Source organism: Monopterus albus, unplaced genomic scaffold, assembly GCF_001952655.1.
Source record: "Monopterus albus unplaced genomic scaffold, M_albus_1.0 scaffold57.1, whole genome shotgun sequence".
Taxonomy (NCBI): Eukaryota; Metazoa; Chordata; class Actinopteri; order Synbranchiformes; family Synbranchidae; genus Monopterus; species Monopterus albus.
This window is the reverse complement of record NW_018127937.1, coordinates 952,264-966,637: the sequence shown is the minus strand read 5'-3', so window position 1 is coordinate 966,637 and position 14,374 is coordinate 952,264. Positions and strand designations below refer to the sequence as shown.

At 43.3% G+C, this 14,374-nt stretch overlaps 1 protein-coding gene and 3 non-coding genes across 8 annotated transcripts in view; 3 read left to right on the top strand and 1 right to left on the bottom strand.

Moving 5' to 3' along the window:
* The window catches only part of LOC109961626 (nuclear receptor ROR-alpha-like), a 63,722-nt gene that overhangs the window by 29,600 nt on the left and 19,748 nt on the right, over positions 1-14,374 (bottom strand). The window lies entirely within an intron of this gene.
* On the top strand, positions 2,981-3,053 carry trnav-uac (transfer RNA valine (anticodon UAC)). Its single transcript has one exon. It is a non-coding gene; the product is annotated as a tRNA-Val (tRNA).
* trnav-uac (transfer RNA valine (anticodon UAC)) lies at positions 3,830-3,902 on the top strand. Its single transcript has one exon. It is a non-coding gene; the product is annotated as a tRNA-Val (tRNA).
* Positions 4,248-4,320, top strand: trnav-uac (transfer RNA valine (anticodon UAC)). Its single transcript has one exon. It is a non-coding gene; the product is annotated as a tRNA-Val (tRNA).

The window sequence follows — 14,374 nt, the reverse complement described above, 5'->3', positions numbered from 1 at the left end:
TCGAATCAAATTTTTTTGCTCGTCTTGCAAAACACTCACAAACCGGGTTACTCGCGATCCAAGGTTCCCTGTACGTGAGGTTTCAATGAGACAGCAGTATAATGCATCTGGAGCGTACACACACAACTCCTGATAGCCGTTTCCTGTCCATCTGCAGCAATGTTTGCTGTCACCAGCAGCAGCCAAACACAACTGGCACACTGCTGCTGTAACTGAAGCAGCTCCAAACACTGTGTACTGCAGGTACATGAGCCGGGACAGTACCAGGGACCGACCAGCCATGCACACAGCCATCACACGTCACTGTGAAGGTGCTGTGGTTGCTAAAAGTCCCCGCTCTGCTTTTACCTGGCCAGTGGTGGATCTGCAGGTGCAGTCCACTATCACCCATCCTGTTACCGCTCTGTACTGACACAGTGTTAATGCTGCCAGGCTGTACAGCTGGGTGAGACCTGAGAGGACAGATTAGCAAACAGTGGCCAGCAGAGGCCTGTTGGTGCCATGACTCCAGAGCAGCCTCAGTGCTCCTCTGCTGGGTGGAGAAAACATCACCCTTCCTGAACATAAGCTTATTCCTAGGAACTAAAGCCCAAGAACTGTCCCTGGGCTAAAAGACCCTTGAGCGCACTGTGATGTGCATTTCCACAGCCGGTCTGAGGCCCAGGATGATTTAACAGGTGTATTGTTTTCTTTTTACTCACAGTACAGTAACGAGCATAAGGACTGTTAACTGTTAACTCCCAGTAAAGTTTCACTCCAGCCAATGTCATGCTCTCCGCCGCAGCCTAAGTCTGCTGCTCTCCATGTGTGGAGGACCTGAGCTCTGCCCTCAGAACAAACACCAGGAGAAGCTGCTCCGTAAATACCAAAGCCACATTTTCCAATGCACTAATCTCACTTTTATTTACATGGATACATGTGAAGTGAAGCATCAACACGAAAACCTTGGAACTGAGCATTAAGGCCTGAGATGTAGACGCAGCTGAAGAGGAACCTCCACAGACAGTGGAGCTGTCTCCGGCGGTCCCACTGACAAGGGACACGAATAAGTCAAGGCTTCTCTTGATGTCTTCAAAAATATAGTTTAATTATATTGTTTTAATATTTAAACATCTCCCTGACACAAATATTCTGAAACTCACACACACACACACCATCCCCTGCATGCTTATTAAACATATGAAATAGATGGTTTGTGCTCCAGTTGGATTCCTCACTGAAACAGGAACATGCTGCTCATCCTTCTGTGCCCCCTCAGGGCCCCCATATGGACCCCGAGAGCCTTTTCAAAGCTGTTTGCACAAACGTGAACAGAAAGCCCTGCACATGTCAAACAGCACATTCATAGTGAGAAAATAGCAGAGTTCAGTGCAGCGTGCACAGCTGACAGGGTTGAGAAGCTGGTAAACGTCAGACTGAGTTTGCATATTGTGCATCTCTTCTACAACAGTGAGGCTGTTTCCCATTTCCTTGTACATAGTACAATATACAGTATGTGGCTGATAGATCACTATAGGTACCACGTATACAAAATACTATTTCACCTTACTGCCCTTGGTTGATACAGCAGAAACACATCTACGACCATATACAGATTAAAACACCATAATCAACCAGTAATCGGGTAGAACTACGACCATATACAGATTAAAACACCATGATCAACACCATAATTAATCGGGTAGAAAAGACATTTTGCCACTGTATTATTCCAAATACTTAACATGAAACCAACTAATTTCAAAATTCATCCAAGAAATACATTTCTCTCTCAAATTCTGTTAAAGGAGATGAGACAGACTCCGGTAGACTCTGCAGAAATTATTTCAACGGTTGTATCCCATTAGGAATGTTAGGCCATGGTTCTCTGCGAATGAGCTGTTGTCCCAAGAAAAGGACTTGAAGTATCTCTTGTTCACGAATGAGGGTAAAAATGGAGGTTTGGTGCAGCTTCAGCAGTAATGAGGGTGTTGTACCAGACTGTTGTGATGAAGAGGGAGCTGAGCCAGAAGGCAAAGCTCTCAATTTGCCAGTCGATCTATGCTTCAACCCTCACCTGTGGTCACGAGCTCTGGGTACTGACCGAAAAAATGTGACTGTGAATACAAGCAGCTGAAAGGAGTTTCCTCTGTAAGGTGTCTGGACTCAGCCTTAGAGACAGGGTGTGGGGTTCAGACATTCAGAGTCAGCTCAGAGTAGAACCGCTGCTCCTTCATGTCAAAAGAAGCCAGTTGAGGTGGTATGAGCATCTGATTAGGATGCCTCCTGGTTGCCTCCTATTGGAGGGTTTCCAGGCACATCCAACTGGCAGGAAGCCCCGGGGTAGACTCATCTAGCCTGGGAATGTCTCAGGGTCCCCCAGGAGGAGCTTTAGAGTGCTGCTGAGGAGAGGAACGTCTGGGCAGTCCTGTTGAACCTACTGCCCCATGATACAGCTCTGGATAATGGATGGATGGATGAAAAGTCCTGGGTTCAATCCTGGAAAAGCAAGGAACAATCAAAAGGGAACTGGGATTCACTTGTTTGTCCTCAAGGAGGCCTTCTCGAACAAGATCTATGGTGAAAGCATCTTTGTGGATCATGTTTGGGGCCTAAAATACAGGTTTTACAAATAAAGGTTAGCACATTCAGATGTTGTCTGCATCTGTGATGTGTGTTCCCAGTTGAATCCTGTCTGAAGGAACATGTGACAGGTTCTACAAGTCCTGGATTTAATCCTGAAACCAAAGCTCTTATTACCTCATGACTGAAATCAGCAGAGGTGGAAATCCATTGCCTCTATTTCAAAAATTGGCCCTGTCATGATTCACAGGACAATAAATGTAGCTCAGCACCTTCCCCTGTCAGCACAAAGATGATCCACCTATGGTTAAAACCTCAGTGCTCAAGAAGTCTTCTCAAACATGACCCATGGTGGAAGCAGCTTTGTAGATCATGTTTAGGGCCAAATTCAGGTCCCTCGACACCTCACCAAGCCAGTGGTTCTGTAGTGTAGTGGTTATCACATCTGCTTTACACGCAGAAGGTCCTGGGTTCAATCCCCAGTGGAACCAAAGGGTTGCTTTATGGCACCACGAATAAAATCAACAAAGGTAGAAGTTCCTAGTGTCCACGTATATTATGAGTGTTATGAAATGCTGCTGCTGAACAGGGGGTGTTCCAGAAAGCAGATTAAGTGAAAGCAAAAGTGAGGGAAATTCTGAGTGGCACCATAACTCTGTCCTGTTGCCACATGGATGAAGTCAGTTGTGAAGGTACAAAGTCTCTACCAAACTCAAAAGGAAACTATGATCTAAATCCAAATAAAGAAATCAACTCCCCAACCCCAACTGTACTGAAAAATACAGTATGCTGGCAAAATAGCTTACCAGCGATCAATAATAAAATTAATCAATTATCCATGTTTTTATTCTTATGTATGTATGACTGGACAACAATCCTCAGTGCAATACCTGTATATATACATTGTAGAGATTATACAGACTCATACAGGTCTCTAGTTTTAAGTATTCTGTTTTTATCCCTATTTATCTCATTTCAACAAACATTCCTTTGTTGTCTGCATTGTTTACTGTCTATTTATACTGCTTTTTCTGCATTGTTTGCACTGTTTGTTGATGTTAATACTGCTATTTTGTTATATTACACAGCCTTATGCTGGTTTACTGTTTGCACATTGAAAGCCTATGTACCAGAGTCAAATTCCTCGTGTGTCCGTTACACCTGGCCAACAAAGCTGATTCTGATGTGACAAGGGGCAGCGTTCACGTCCTCTAATTTATGATTATAATCCCATTTACACCCAGATTAAACAGCACTACACCGCAGAGGTTCCATAGTGTAGTGGTCATCACGTCTGCTTTACACGCAGAAGGTCCTGGGTTCAATCCCCAGTGGAACCAAAGCTCTGTCTTATCATGTGACTATAAAGATACAAGTTCACAGTTTTGCAACATGCCACTCAAACCTATAGCTAACAACATTTCAGATCTTGTTTCAAAGGGAAATAAAGTTTTGATTAAGTGTCCACAGCATACCCTGCCTCTCACCTACTGTTGGCTTGGATTGGTTCCCTCCACAGAATAAATAGCCAGCGCTAGAAACTCAAAGTGAAAATGGCTTTTGTCAAGGCTGGTTGGCAAACTGCTGCAGTCTACAACAAAAGACAGGGTCTGACTGCCGACAAGTTACCCAAATCAAACACTTCAATCAATCCCGTTTACACCCAGATTAAACTACACCACAGAGGTTCCATAGTGTAGTGGTCATCACATCTGCTTTACACGCAGAAGGTCCTGGGTTCAATCCCCAGTGGAACCACACAGTAAGCACATTATACTAGCTGTTTTAATCTTAGCTCCACCAAAGTACACACAAGCTGTTTCTCAAGTCTCTTATATAATTGTAGTTAGGTCCTTTATCCTCATTCACCTCGAACTCGTTCTGGTTGACTGAGGATCCAGGACATTCCAAGTCTCATATATTGGCTCTGAGGACAGAGGATGGCGTTGGAGAAGCCATGACCAAGGGCACATGAGACGATCCTTCGTGAAAGTTTTTAATGGACTGACACACCTCTTTATCAGAAATCAGTTGGTGATTGGATGCTTCAGGTGAAGGACATCTCATGTTGTTAATGTGTTTTCCTCACATTTTATGTGGGTGGGACTAAGACACAAGGAAAAGATGCAAGTGATGGAAACTGTTTTTTTAAGAGACCTCAGAAACACCAATAACCTTTTCTAAAGTTATCACAATTGCTTTACACCCAGAAGTTTTGTCTCACTTCCAGCGGTGATCAACAGTGACCGGCTGTGTCCACAAAGGTCAGCGTGCTCGGGTCAAATTATAACACTTTCCACTGTGCACCGTATACACAACAATGTAGAGGTGTGCACAAAAGATGGTGTTGTGCAATGATATGAATCTGGCCTGAGTTTGTACTGATGTGAAGAACTCCAAAAACACAATGTAGTTAATGTATGAGCAAAGGTGCTTTTGTAAGGCTGTGACAAGTGACATGTTGGGTATACTAGGTTGGGACTAAGACAGTGCCTTTGTATTACTTACATTATGGGGACCAAAACTTGTTAACACACATTGTGGGGACCAGAGGCTGGTTTTTAGGGTGGCAACATGGTTTAAGGTTAGGGCTAGGCAAGTAGTGGGCATGGTTAAGGTTAGGATAAGTCTATAGGAAATGAATGTAAGTCAAGGTAAAGTCCCCACAAACAATAAAAGCACAGTGTGGGTGCGTGCGTGTTTGTGTGCAGAGGCCTCAGGGGTAAACACTGTGACAGTGTGTGTGTGCGTTACCTCTCCCCCAACTGTGGAGGAGATGATGAAGGGCTGAGGATCCTCCAGCTGTGAAGGTGTGTGTGTGACTCTCTTTGTGTTAAACCTGTGTCTTTGTATTTAGTTGATTCTCAGATGTGAAGTGTTTTTCTGCTCTTATAATGTTTTGGAAGCTATCGGAGTCAAGTCGGTTTATTTATAAGAACATTCAAGAACAACAAACGTTGACCAAAGTGCTGTACAACAATAAACTAAACAGAAAAATAAAAATCACACAAATACATCAAGAATGAATTACAATAAAAAAGGTTTAAAGGCCAAGGAGATAAACTAGGGTTTTAGTTGACACTTGATGTGATGGAGCAGCTCTGGCACAGAGGGGCTACAACCACAAAGGCATGGCCCCCTTTGAGCTTCAGTTGAGCTCTGGAGCTGGCCAAGAGCATCTGGTCAGAGGACAGAAGTACCCTGGACGGGAGGTAGGAGCTGAGATAGGTATGATTGTGCTAACTCACCCAATGACTTATAGAGAAAATTTAAAATCTTAAAATCAACCCTATATTGAACCGGGAGCCAAGGAAGTGACATTAGTACAGGAGAGATATAGCCGTGCTTACGAGCGCCTGCCAAGAGCCTGGCAGCAGCATCTTGGACAAGCTGAAGGTGAGAGAACGAGGGCTGGCTGATGCCTGTATATAATTGCAATAGTCGAGATGAGATAAAGGCATGAATCACTTTCTCAAAAACAAAGAAAGAGAGAAAGGGTTTGGCTTTGGCCAGAACTCTCAGCTGAAAGAGCCTGGATTTGAACCTGAGCTTGTTTATCAGATTTGTAGCTGCTGTCACAGGTCACTCCCAGGTTCTCTGGGCAGGGTCTGCAGGCAGGTGATAAGTCATTTTAGGAGATACATTTTCTGCCGATTTTATTGGTGGAGCCTGGGACAGAAGACAAAGCTCTTGCTTTGCAATGTACTGCTAAAGGTTCTGCTCACCTCAGCAGCAGTGTCTTGCTAGTCTGTGGATGTGAATGTGCATGACACACAAAAAAAAAATAATTCACAATATTATGATCTTCTAAAGTAGTTCTGTCATGTGATCAAACATGTGAACATTTTAAGATGCAGCAGACCTTTCACCTGCAGAGGTGTTTGAGTCCATCTGGTCTCCTTCAGCTCTGCTTTGGTCTCCAGCAGCTTCTGACAACAACGACGTGGCTCTGTCCGAGCAGCCACTTTCACATTTGTCATCATACCCATCATTAGTTTAGAAAATACTGATTAGTTGTGTTTTAACACCATTTGTGATGACAGCCCATCTGTTCATACTGTCACTGGTCTCAGTCTGCAAACTCTTCAGAAATCAAAATCCCTCTGTGTAATAACCAGGGGAAATGAATGTAACATGTATTGAATGAAGCCTCCATCTTTTCAACTTTCAACTCAATACAGGCTGAGTTTAAGTGTTCACAACTGGTGGATGGTAAGTTAATCCTTTTGGAGTTTAAGTGTTCACAACTGGTGGATGATAAGTTAATAATTTTATCCGTATCCTTGCCGTGGGGCAACTGAAAAGAACACTGAAGTAGGAGTTGGGAGGAATTTGGTGAAAGAGGAGGGAGAGTGTGAGAAGGAAATAATCAGATGGTTTTATGTGACTGGAAGGTGAAGGAGTGGATAAATGTGACTTCTGCTGAACAGATATAAAACAGCTTGCATCTCTCTGACTGCCTCATGTCTTGTAGCTGTGCAGCAGCAACACTGGAAAGATCTGGGGTTTAGCTCCTACTGCTTACAAGCTTTCTCCTGAGGGAGGGAGCTGTGTTAAAACCAAAGTGACACTATTTCACCCTGAACAAGCTGCACTAAATACCCATGTGAAGGTTTGATGATACCTTCACATGACACTCCAGGGTCTTTCCTTCCATCTCTACTTCCAGACAAGGACAGCAAACCAAGCCATTCTGCAGAACCCTGACTTATGTTCACTGACAGCATTCTTAAAATTCTCGCTTCCTTTGCAACTTAAATATAGCCAACTGTAAAGAGAGAATACTGCGCCATGATGGGATTAACATTAGGCAACAAAACACTCGGTCAAGACTAGGGAAGGATCACAAATGTCACTACATGAAGGGATTTTAAACACACTGGAGGAAAAACTGATCTTTGCTGTCTCTGGCTTCCCAGTTCTCTGAGACGCGTTTTTAACTGAGAAGAACGACGCATGTGAAGGCATCACTGTTACTGTCATGGACGCGTCTCGTCCAGTCAGAGCAGTGCATCTGAGTTACACACAGGACTACAGACCTGCCAAAGGTCAGGTACAGACAGCTGCTGTGTATCCGCATGTGTGAATGCACCTTTTTATTTCAAGGGGCAGCTCAACCTCTACTGATACTTGAGCTGCTTTCAGTTTTACAGCATTTCTGGGTTTACCCTCAGCATTCACCAGTTCAACACCGTCTGAGTGAGCGTAAACCAGCTCCCAGCTGGAGCACTCTAGCTGTTCTGCCTGCAGCCTAAAATAAACCAGTGTATGAGCAGCCAACTCTCAACTGAATAAATCACTGCAGCGCCTCCAGACACCCAGGAGCATAGAACAGGACAATGGGGACCGTGGGGGGCCTGTTTGTGCCCGAGGAGACTCTTGAAGCATCTCTGCAGCCCTGCCAAGGCTGTCGGCTGCAGTGCTCGTAGGTACACAGAGAAAAATGGCTCCAAAGTTTCAGTGACAGTATACTCCCAGGTTCTTCTGTAATTTTGTTAAAGCACTTAGCCTTAAATGGAAATCACAGGTGCAGTCAGGTGACGTTTCCCGTCTCTCGCTTCACTCCATCAAAATAAAGGCAAAACACTGTCAAAAAGAATCTGAAGTGATTAAAAATTGTGTAAATTTTAAACAGGGAGCAACACTGAAGGCATCACTGTAGCTCAAAGTCTGATGTCTTTGTAGTGTCTGAAGAAGTAAAAAGTGTTCAAGTGTGTCATTTCTACAGAACCACAACTTGCCATTTTTACACTTCTGTTTGTACAGATTCAATGATCCAGAACTTTGGACAAAGCCGGGCTAGCTGTTTCCCCCTGCTCCCAGTCTCTATGTTAAGCTAGGCTAACAACGTCCTCGTCATCTGCTGTGTTCAACATGTGGTATTAGTGGAAACTGTGGAACCTGCTGATTACAAACACCAGGCCACATTTACAAGATTAATGTGCAAACAGGAACTTCATCTCCTCATTACACACTGAATTAGAACTTTATATTAATTGATTCTTTTTAAAAATTCAAGTTATTATCCAAGTTGAATGCTGTAAAACTGATGTTTGTACACATCACTTGTTGCTGTAACATGTGACTTGTGCTGTTTTCAGTTTCCTGCCTGTTCATTCACTTGCGTTTATCTGCTAGTTTACATTCAGCTTCCTCTGAGCTACATTGTGTAACAGTCAAACCTAATTGTGAGTTGTTTTATTACACATACGAGCTCCTGCAGCTGACATGGATGTTTAGGCAGCAGGAGATCCCAAACAGTCTGATTAATTCCCGCTCTGCTCGTCATCCTCGGCACAGGACGAAGCTCAGCCTGCAGGAGACACGGCCGGCTAATGAACAAACAGGCTGTTTGCTCTGCCGCCACAGGAGGCAGATGAGGAGACGGTGGGGCCTCGGCAAACATGAGAGGAGCCGGTGTCAGTGGAGGACTCAGAGACTGAGAACAGAAAGAAAACTGGAACAGAAGAGAGGACGGATCCCAGCAACAGAACCAGATCTCACACTCTATGTGTTCACAAGTTGTGCATCGTTTCTCTGCATGAGACAGTCATGAGATCTCAGTGAAAGTGCGAGGAGCTGGTAGACTGTAAACAAAGATGAGAGCACACACAGAGATCTCACACGTGCACAGCTGATCCAGGTTGGAGACTGACAGGTGTGTCCCGTGAGTAGAGGCAGTTCACTGTTGGGGAGGTAAAAATACTGTCTATATAGAAAATTACTGAGCTTACCCTTTCAAGGTTTTTTTGATTGTTGTTGCTTCACCACCTGCAAAATCAGCATCTCAAGCAAGAGGTGTGGCATGCACAGATTTGTGACTAATAACTCTGGGTTGACTTTACTTGGCCATAAAAATCTTCTAGGTTACTTTATCATTGTATTCAGGATCACCGACCGACGCCTTGTCCCGAGGCTGGGAGACTAGAACCAAGTCAAAACAAAGGCATGTTCTGCTCACAAACTGTGAGGACATGACTGCATTTTCCACTCTGGTGTTTTGGTTTCTCTGGGTGTGAGGATGAGAACCCAGAGGTAGTTTGTAACTATTATAAAATAAATAGACATTCAAAAGGTCAGAACAAGTCCTATTCCCCAAGATGTTTCCTCCCTGAATGTCTTTAAACACTGAAGGTTCATTATTTTCTTTCATCACTTGACTAAACATCCACCGGTGGTGTGGTGTTTTCAACCACAGAACTGAAGCTGCCTACACTTTATATAGACACGCTATATGTCCTGGTACTGTTTGCTGTACACGTTACAAACAGCTCTGAGGGTTCTTTCGTCAGCAAGATATCACAGACCAACCGTACAAAGGAAGCTCCATCAGAAGCCTGAACACAGCGTCTGGTTCCTCACCAAGCTGTCAGAGAAAAATCAAACAGTGCTGTTCAAATCCAGCCAAAATACAAAAGTTACAAAACAAACAACAAAAAATTAATAAATACAACTCCAAACAGATGCATGAAACAAAGTTAGATCCCATTAGAGGAATCAGAGTCTGCCCATGTTCAGCCACAAAGACCACGGCATCAGTCAAAATCTGCAGCAGAGAATAAAACGAGGAGGAAACGAGAGAAGAAAGACAAATCTAACAACAGCTGCTTACATTATACTGTAGCTTCACCAAAATAAAATACAAGTCAGAGTCTGTCTCCATCAGCTGACTTAATGCGGACATAATGGATTTGTTTACAGAGTTACTCTGAATATCCTTATATCTGAATAGAAAGCAGAGCTGCTGTCATTGACCTGGGTGTAGTTTGGGTTTGCCAAGCAGCGTGATAGTTTCACAGAGACAACTACAGGTCGCCCCAACAGCTTACACCACCGTGCCTCACAGGCTGCTTCGGTCTGGACTGAGGGCCAACATAGACACACAAAAATGTGTTTAAACGTTTAACATGGTCTCTCTGTTTGTGTGTTGATTAGTCAACATCAGGACGTGTTGGCTTTATTTTACTCTGGTATTAGCAGCAGTGAGAAATGGGCAGGTGTGGTAACCTCTGAAAAACTGTCTGTATGCAGTGCAGCACCTTGTAACGAGAGAACCCCAGATAAAACCAGGACAGTCTGTGTGTCAAGCCTTTATTCTCAGACTCCTTTAAAATCCTGCACACAGGGATGTCAAGTCTAAACTTTTAGAGGACTTGCAGAGGTGGATCCGGTGCAGAATCCATGTAGGACTGGAGAGCTTTGATGTAACCCTGCAGGTTGTGATACAACATCTCTCCACAGTCAGAGTGAAAGACAAAGGGAGCGTGTTCAAACAGCAGCTGTGCACGTTTCTGTGTCATGTAGTGTTGTACAGAGCAGAGCGGCCTAAACTTCCTAGTCACGAACAAGGAAGAAAGAAGCTATTTCAAGATCAAGTAAGAAAAAAACAGAGACGTTGCCTAATATTGATGCAAAATGATTTGGACTGAAGAAGAATGAAGAAGGTTTCTGATTTGTTCTAGCTGGGGAAAAGAGAAAAGGGAACGCTTCAGCATTAGGATGCAAGGTAAGAGCACGGTCCCTTGTTAGGAGGGAATGCAAAAAGGAAGCTACATAACTGGGACACGTGGAGAGAAAGATTTTGGGAACAAGAAGGAAACACTTTCAGGATAAGAAGCAAGGTGGGAGAACATCTTTGTCAGGGAGAAAGGAAGGACACTAATCTTCAGAGCAAGGAAAAACTGAAACTTTGCAGTTTAGGAAAAAGGAGGCAAAGAAAGGAAAGTTTCTATTGGGACAGAAGTCTGGAGCAAGGAAGAAACGCTTCCTATTTAGGGAAGAAGGAAGGATCAGGGAAGAGTGAATCTTATGGAGCAAGGGAGGAATCATTTTCTCTTTGGGAGAAAAGAGCCAAGAAGTTACCTTAGAGGACACAGAGAAGAGCAGCTTAAACTTTAGAGAACAACAGAAGAAGAATGACAAAGGAATCTGAAGGAACTAAGTAAACATGATAGCATGTTTTTGGAAGAAAGAGAAGAAAGTAGTGGTCTTTTTTTCTAACAGGGGAAAAAGGAAACAAAGAATCCTTCTAGTTAGGAATCAATGATGCATGCTAATTACAAAGTAAGGAAGAAGGGAGCAAGAGTTTAGGCAGCAAGAGAAAAGAATGAATATTTATTCCCGATGAAGAAATTTTCCTAATCTGGGGAAAATGAAGATATGCAGCACGGAAGGAGGAGGCTACCTAATTAGGACCCAAGAAAGGAGGAAGTTCTCATGTCAGAAAAGTGATAAGCATCCTTGTTACCGAGCAGGGAAGAAGGATTCCAAGTTAGTGAGCAAAACAGAGGAAGAATGTAAGGAAGGATGGGGATGCATTAAAAACCACACACTTCCTCCTGGGAGCTGTGCAGCCAAAGCTAATAATGAGGACCTCATTTACCTCCACAGCCCACCCAAACCCCCCACCTCCACACTGTCCATGAATCACCACCCCATCGGACAGAAATATTTCAGAGCTAAAAATTCAATTTCCCCAAGTTAATTTCCTTCTCCAGGCTGGAGGGAGTTTAATTTGTGTAGGGGGAGAGGTGATGGAGGAAGGGTGGCCCCCAGAACCTCAACAAAGAATGACACTAGTTTATAAAACACCTGCACCTTTTCATGTTTATATTAACTAATGTAAATGTCCTGATAAACCACCTGTGCATGCACACACGCGCGCACCCACCCACCTATCCACACACACACACACACACAGGGCGTGATGACAAAATGTGTCTAATTACACTTTCAATGAATAAACACAGAACGCAGTCAGAACGATAAGCTGAAATGGCTGATATTGGAATTTAAATGGGTTTGGAAGCGGCGGCCTCCTACTTGCGCGTGTGGCTGAGAGATAACACACACACACACACACACACACACAAACACAAAACTGCACTTAGGCAGGAACAATACAGAAAGGCCTTAAAATACAGTACACTGACAGGTTTCACCTCCTATTGACTCAGATGATGTCAATTAGCCTATCAGAAGCTTCTAAAGCCATGATATCATTTTCTGGAATTTTCTAAGCTGTTTAGAGACACAGTCAACTGAGTGTATGCAAACCTTTGATCCAGTGGAACTATGATATAGTCAGTTATAAGTGAAATAATCCATCTGTAAACAACTTTTGCAAAAAAATTCCTTGTGTCATGCCTACAGTACTGTGGAGCAGTTAAAAAAAAACAGTTTTAATGACTTCAACCTAAGTGTATGTAAACTTCTAACTTCAACTGCCGGATTATTCAAGCACTTCAAGGGAATTGTTATTCAGTTTAGGTGAATCTACAATATATACCTGCACTAAAATATACAGCAAAGATCCAATATAAAAACTGACATTTCTCCAAGGCTGTGACATGGACAAAATTTAGAAGACAGTTTTAAGTACCAAATATTCAAACACATATAAAAACAAGGTTAAAACAAAGGTGTGTTAACAGTATACCCGCCTAACTTTTTTACTGCTAGATCAGGCAGGCACCGCCCATATTTGACATATTGCTTCCGCCTAGATCAAAAGCCCAAACCCTAATTTCAGACTTCAAACAATTTTCCATAGCCGCATTACTTTTCTACTACAGAACATGCATACCCCACAGTTTTCTTTATAACACAGTATCCTCACAGACTAGGCATGACACATCAAAGACGTTTTATGAGGGGCCAAATGGCTATAGATATAGGTTCATAGATGTAGAGATTATTGTTTTCCTCTCTTAATTCACAGGGGTTTAGTTTACCACTGATGGTTTAGTTAGATATCAAAAGATGGTCATGTCAGTCAAAAGATGAGAGAGTTGGGTAGATTTTTACTTGCTGCCAAGTCCCTTGACCGCGAAGTTGAGATGCTGCAAGATGTTTTGGTGCCACCTAAATTTTCTTTAGCTGTGCAAGCAGCAAAACAAGCCTCTGGGTTCACCAGCTCCAAGTACAGGTATAACACACCATCTCTTGCTTTGAAGTTAGGACACTCGCTGAAGGCAGTATGTGACATTGTGATTGGGGATCACATAAAGGCTGAAAATGATGCAGCTGCAGGCAGAGTAAAGAGCTTCTTGGACTTAGTGGCAGCAGAGTGGGACCTCTTTGTGTCACGCCATGCACGATCAAACTTAGAAGAGGACAGATGGAACAAAAAAGAAATGATCCCACCCACAGAAGATGTGATGAAGCTGCATCAAGTATTGAAGTCCACAGCATAGGTGGCAAAAGTGAAGCTCATGCAAGCGCCCAACCCTAAAACATACAAGATTCTCAGTGAGCCTTCTCTCACAAATCATACTTTTCAACCGAAGACGGCAAGGTGGGGCAGCAAAATGGCCTCTGTTGACTTATATATGTCCATCCTGGTTACTTCTTCTCTTTAAGGGTCCTCCAAACGCAAGAGGTCAAAGATGGCGTCTGGATCATCTCAAGTTTCAGACGGTATGAACATTTTTTGGGTCATGTGAGTAGCACTGCGGAATGAAATATTGCATTATCTGATAAGACGATGATTCGTGGTTAATAGTGAGGTGACGTGTTCTGCTGCTGCAGAAGAATCCGACATGCTGATTCAACAGGCCTCATCTACAGGACCATCACACAAGCTCAAAAGGACAGAGAAAACAGGTACTGCTCAGTTCTCAGACTTGAGTAGTGTTAATTACAGTAGATGTGGATTAACAACACATTACAAATTTGATCACCAGATAAATTTTTGATTTATCAGTATTGAGAATGTCTATCACATTTGTCATTTCTATTTCAGTTGTGGACCTACAGTTACTCAGCAAAAACAAACGCCAGCGCAGGCCGTGAAGTTCTGCAGAAAAAGCAC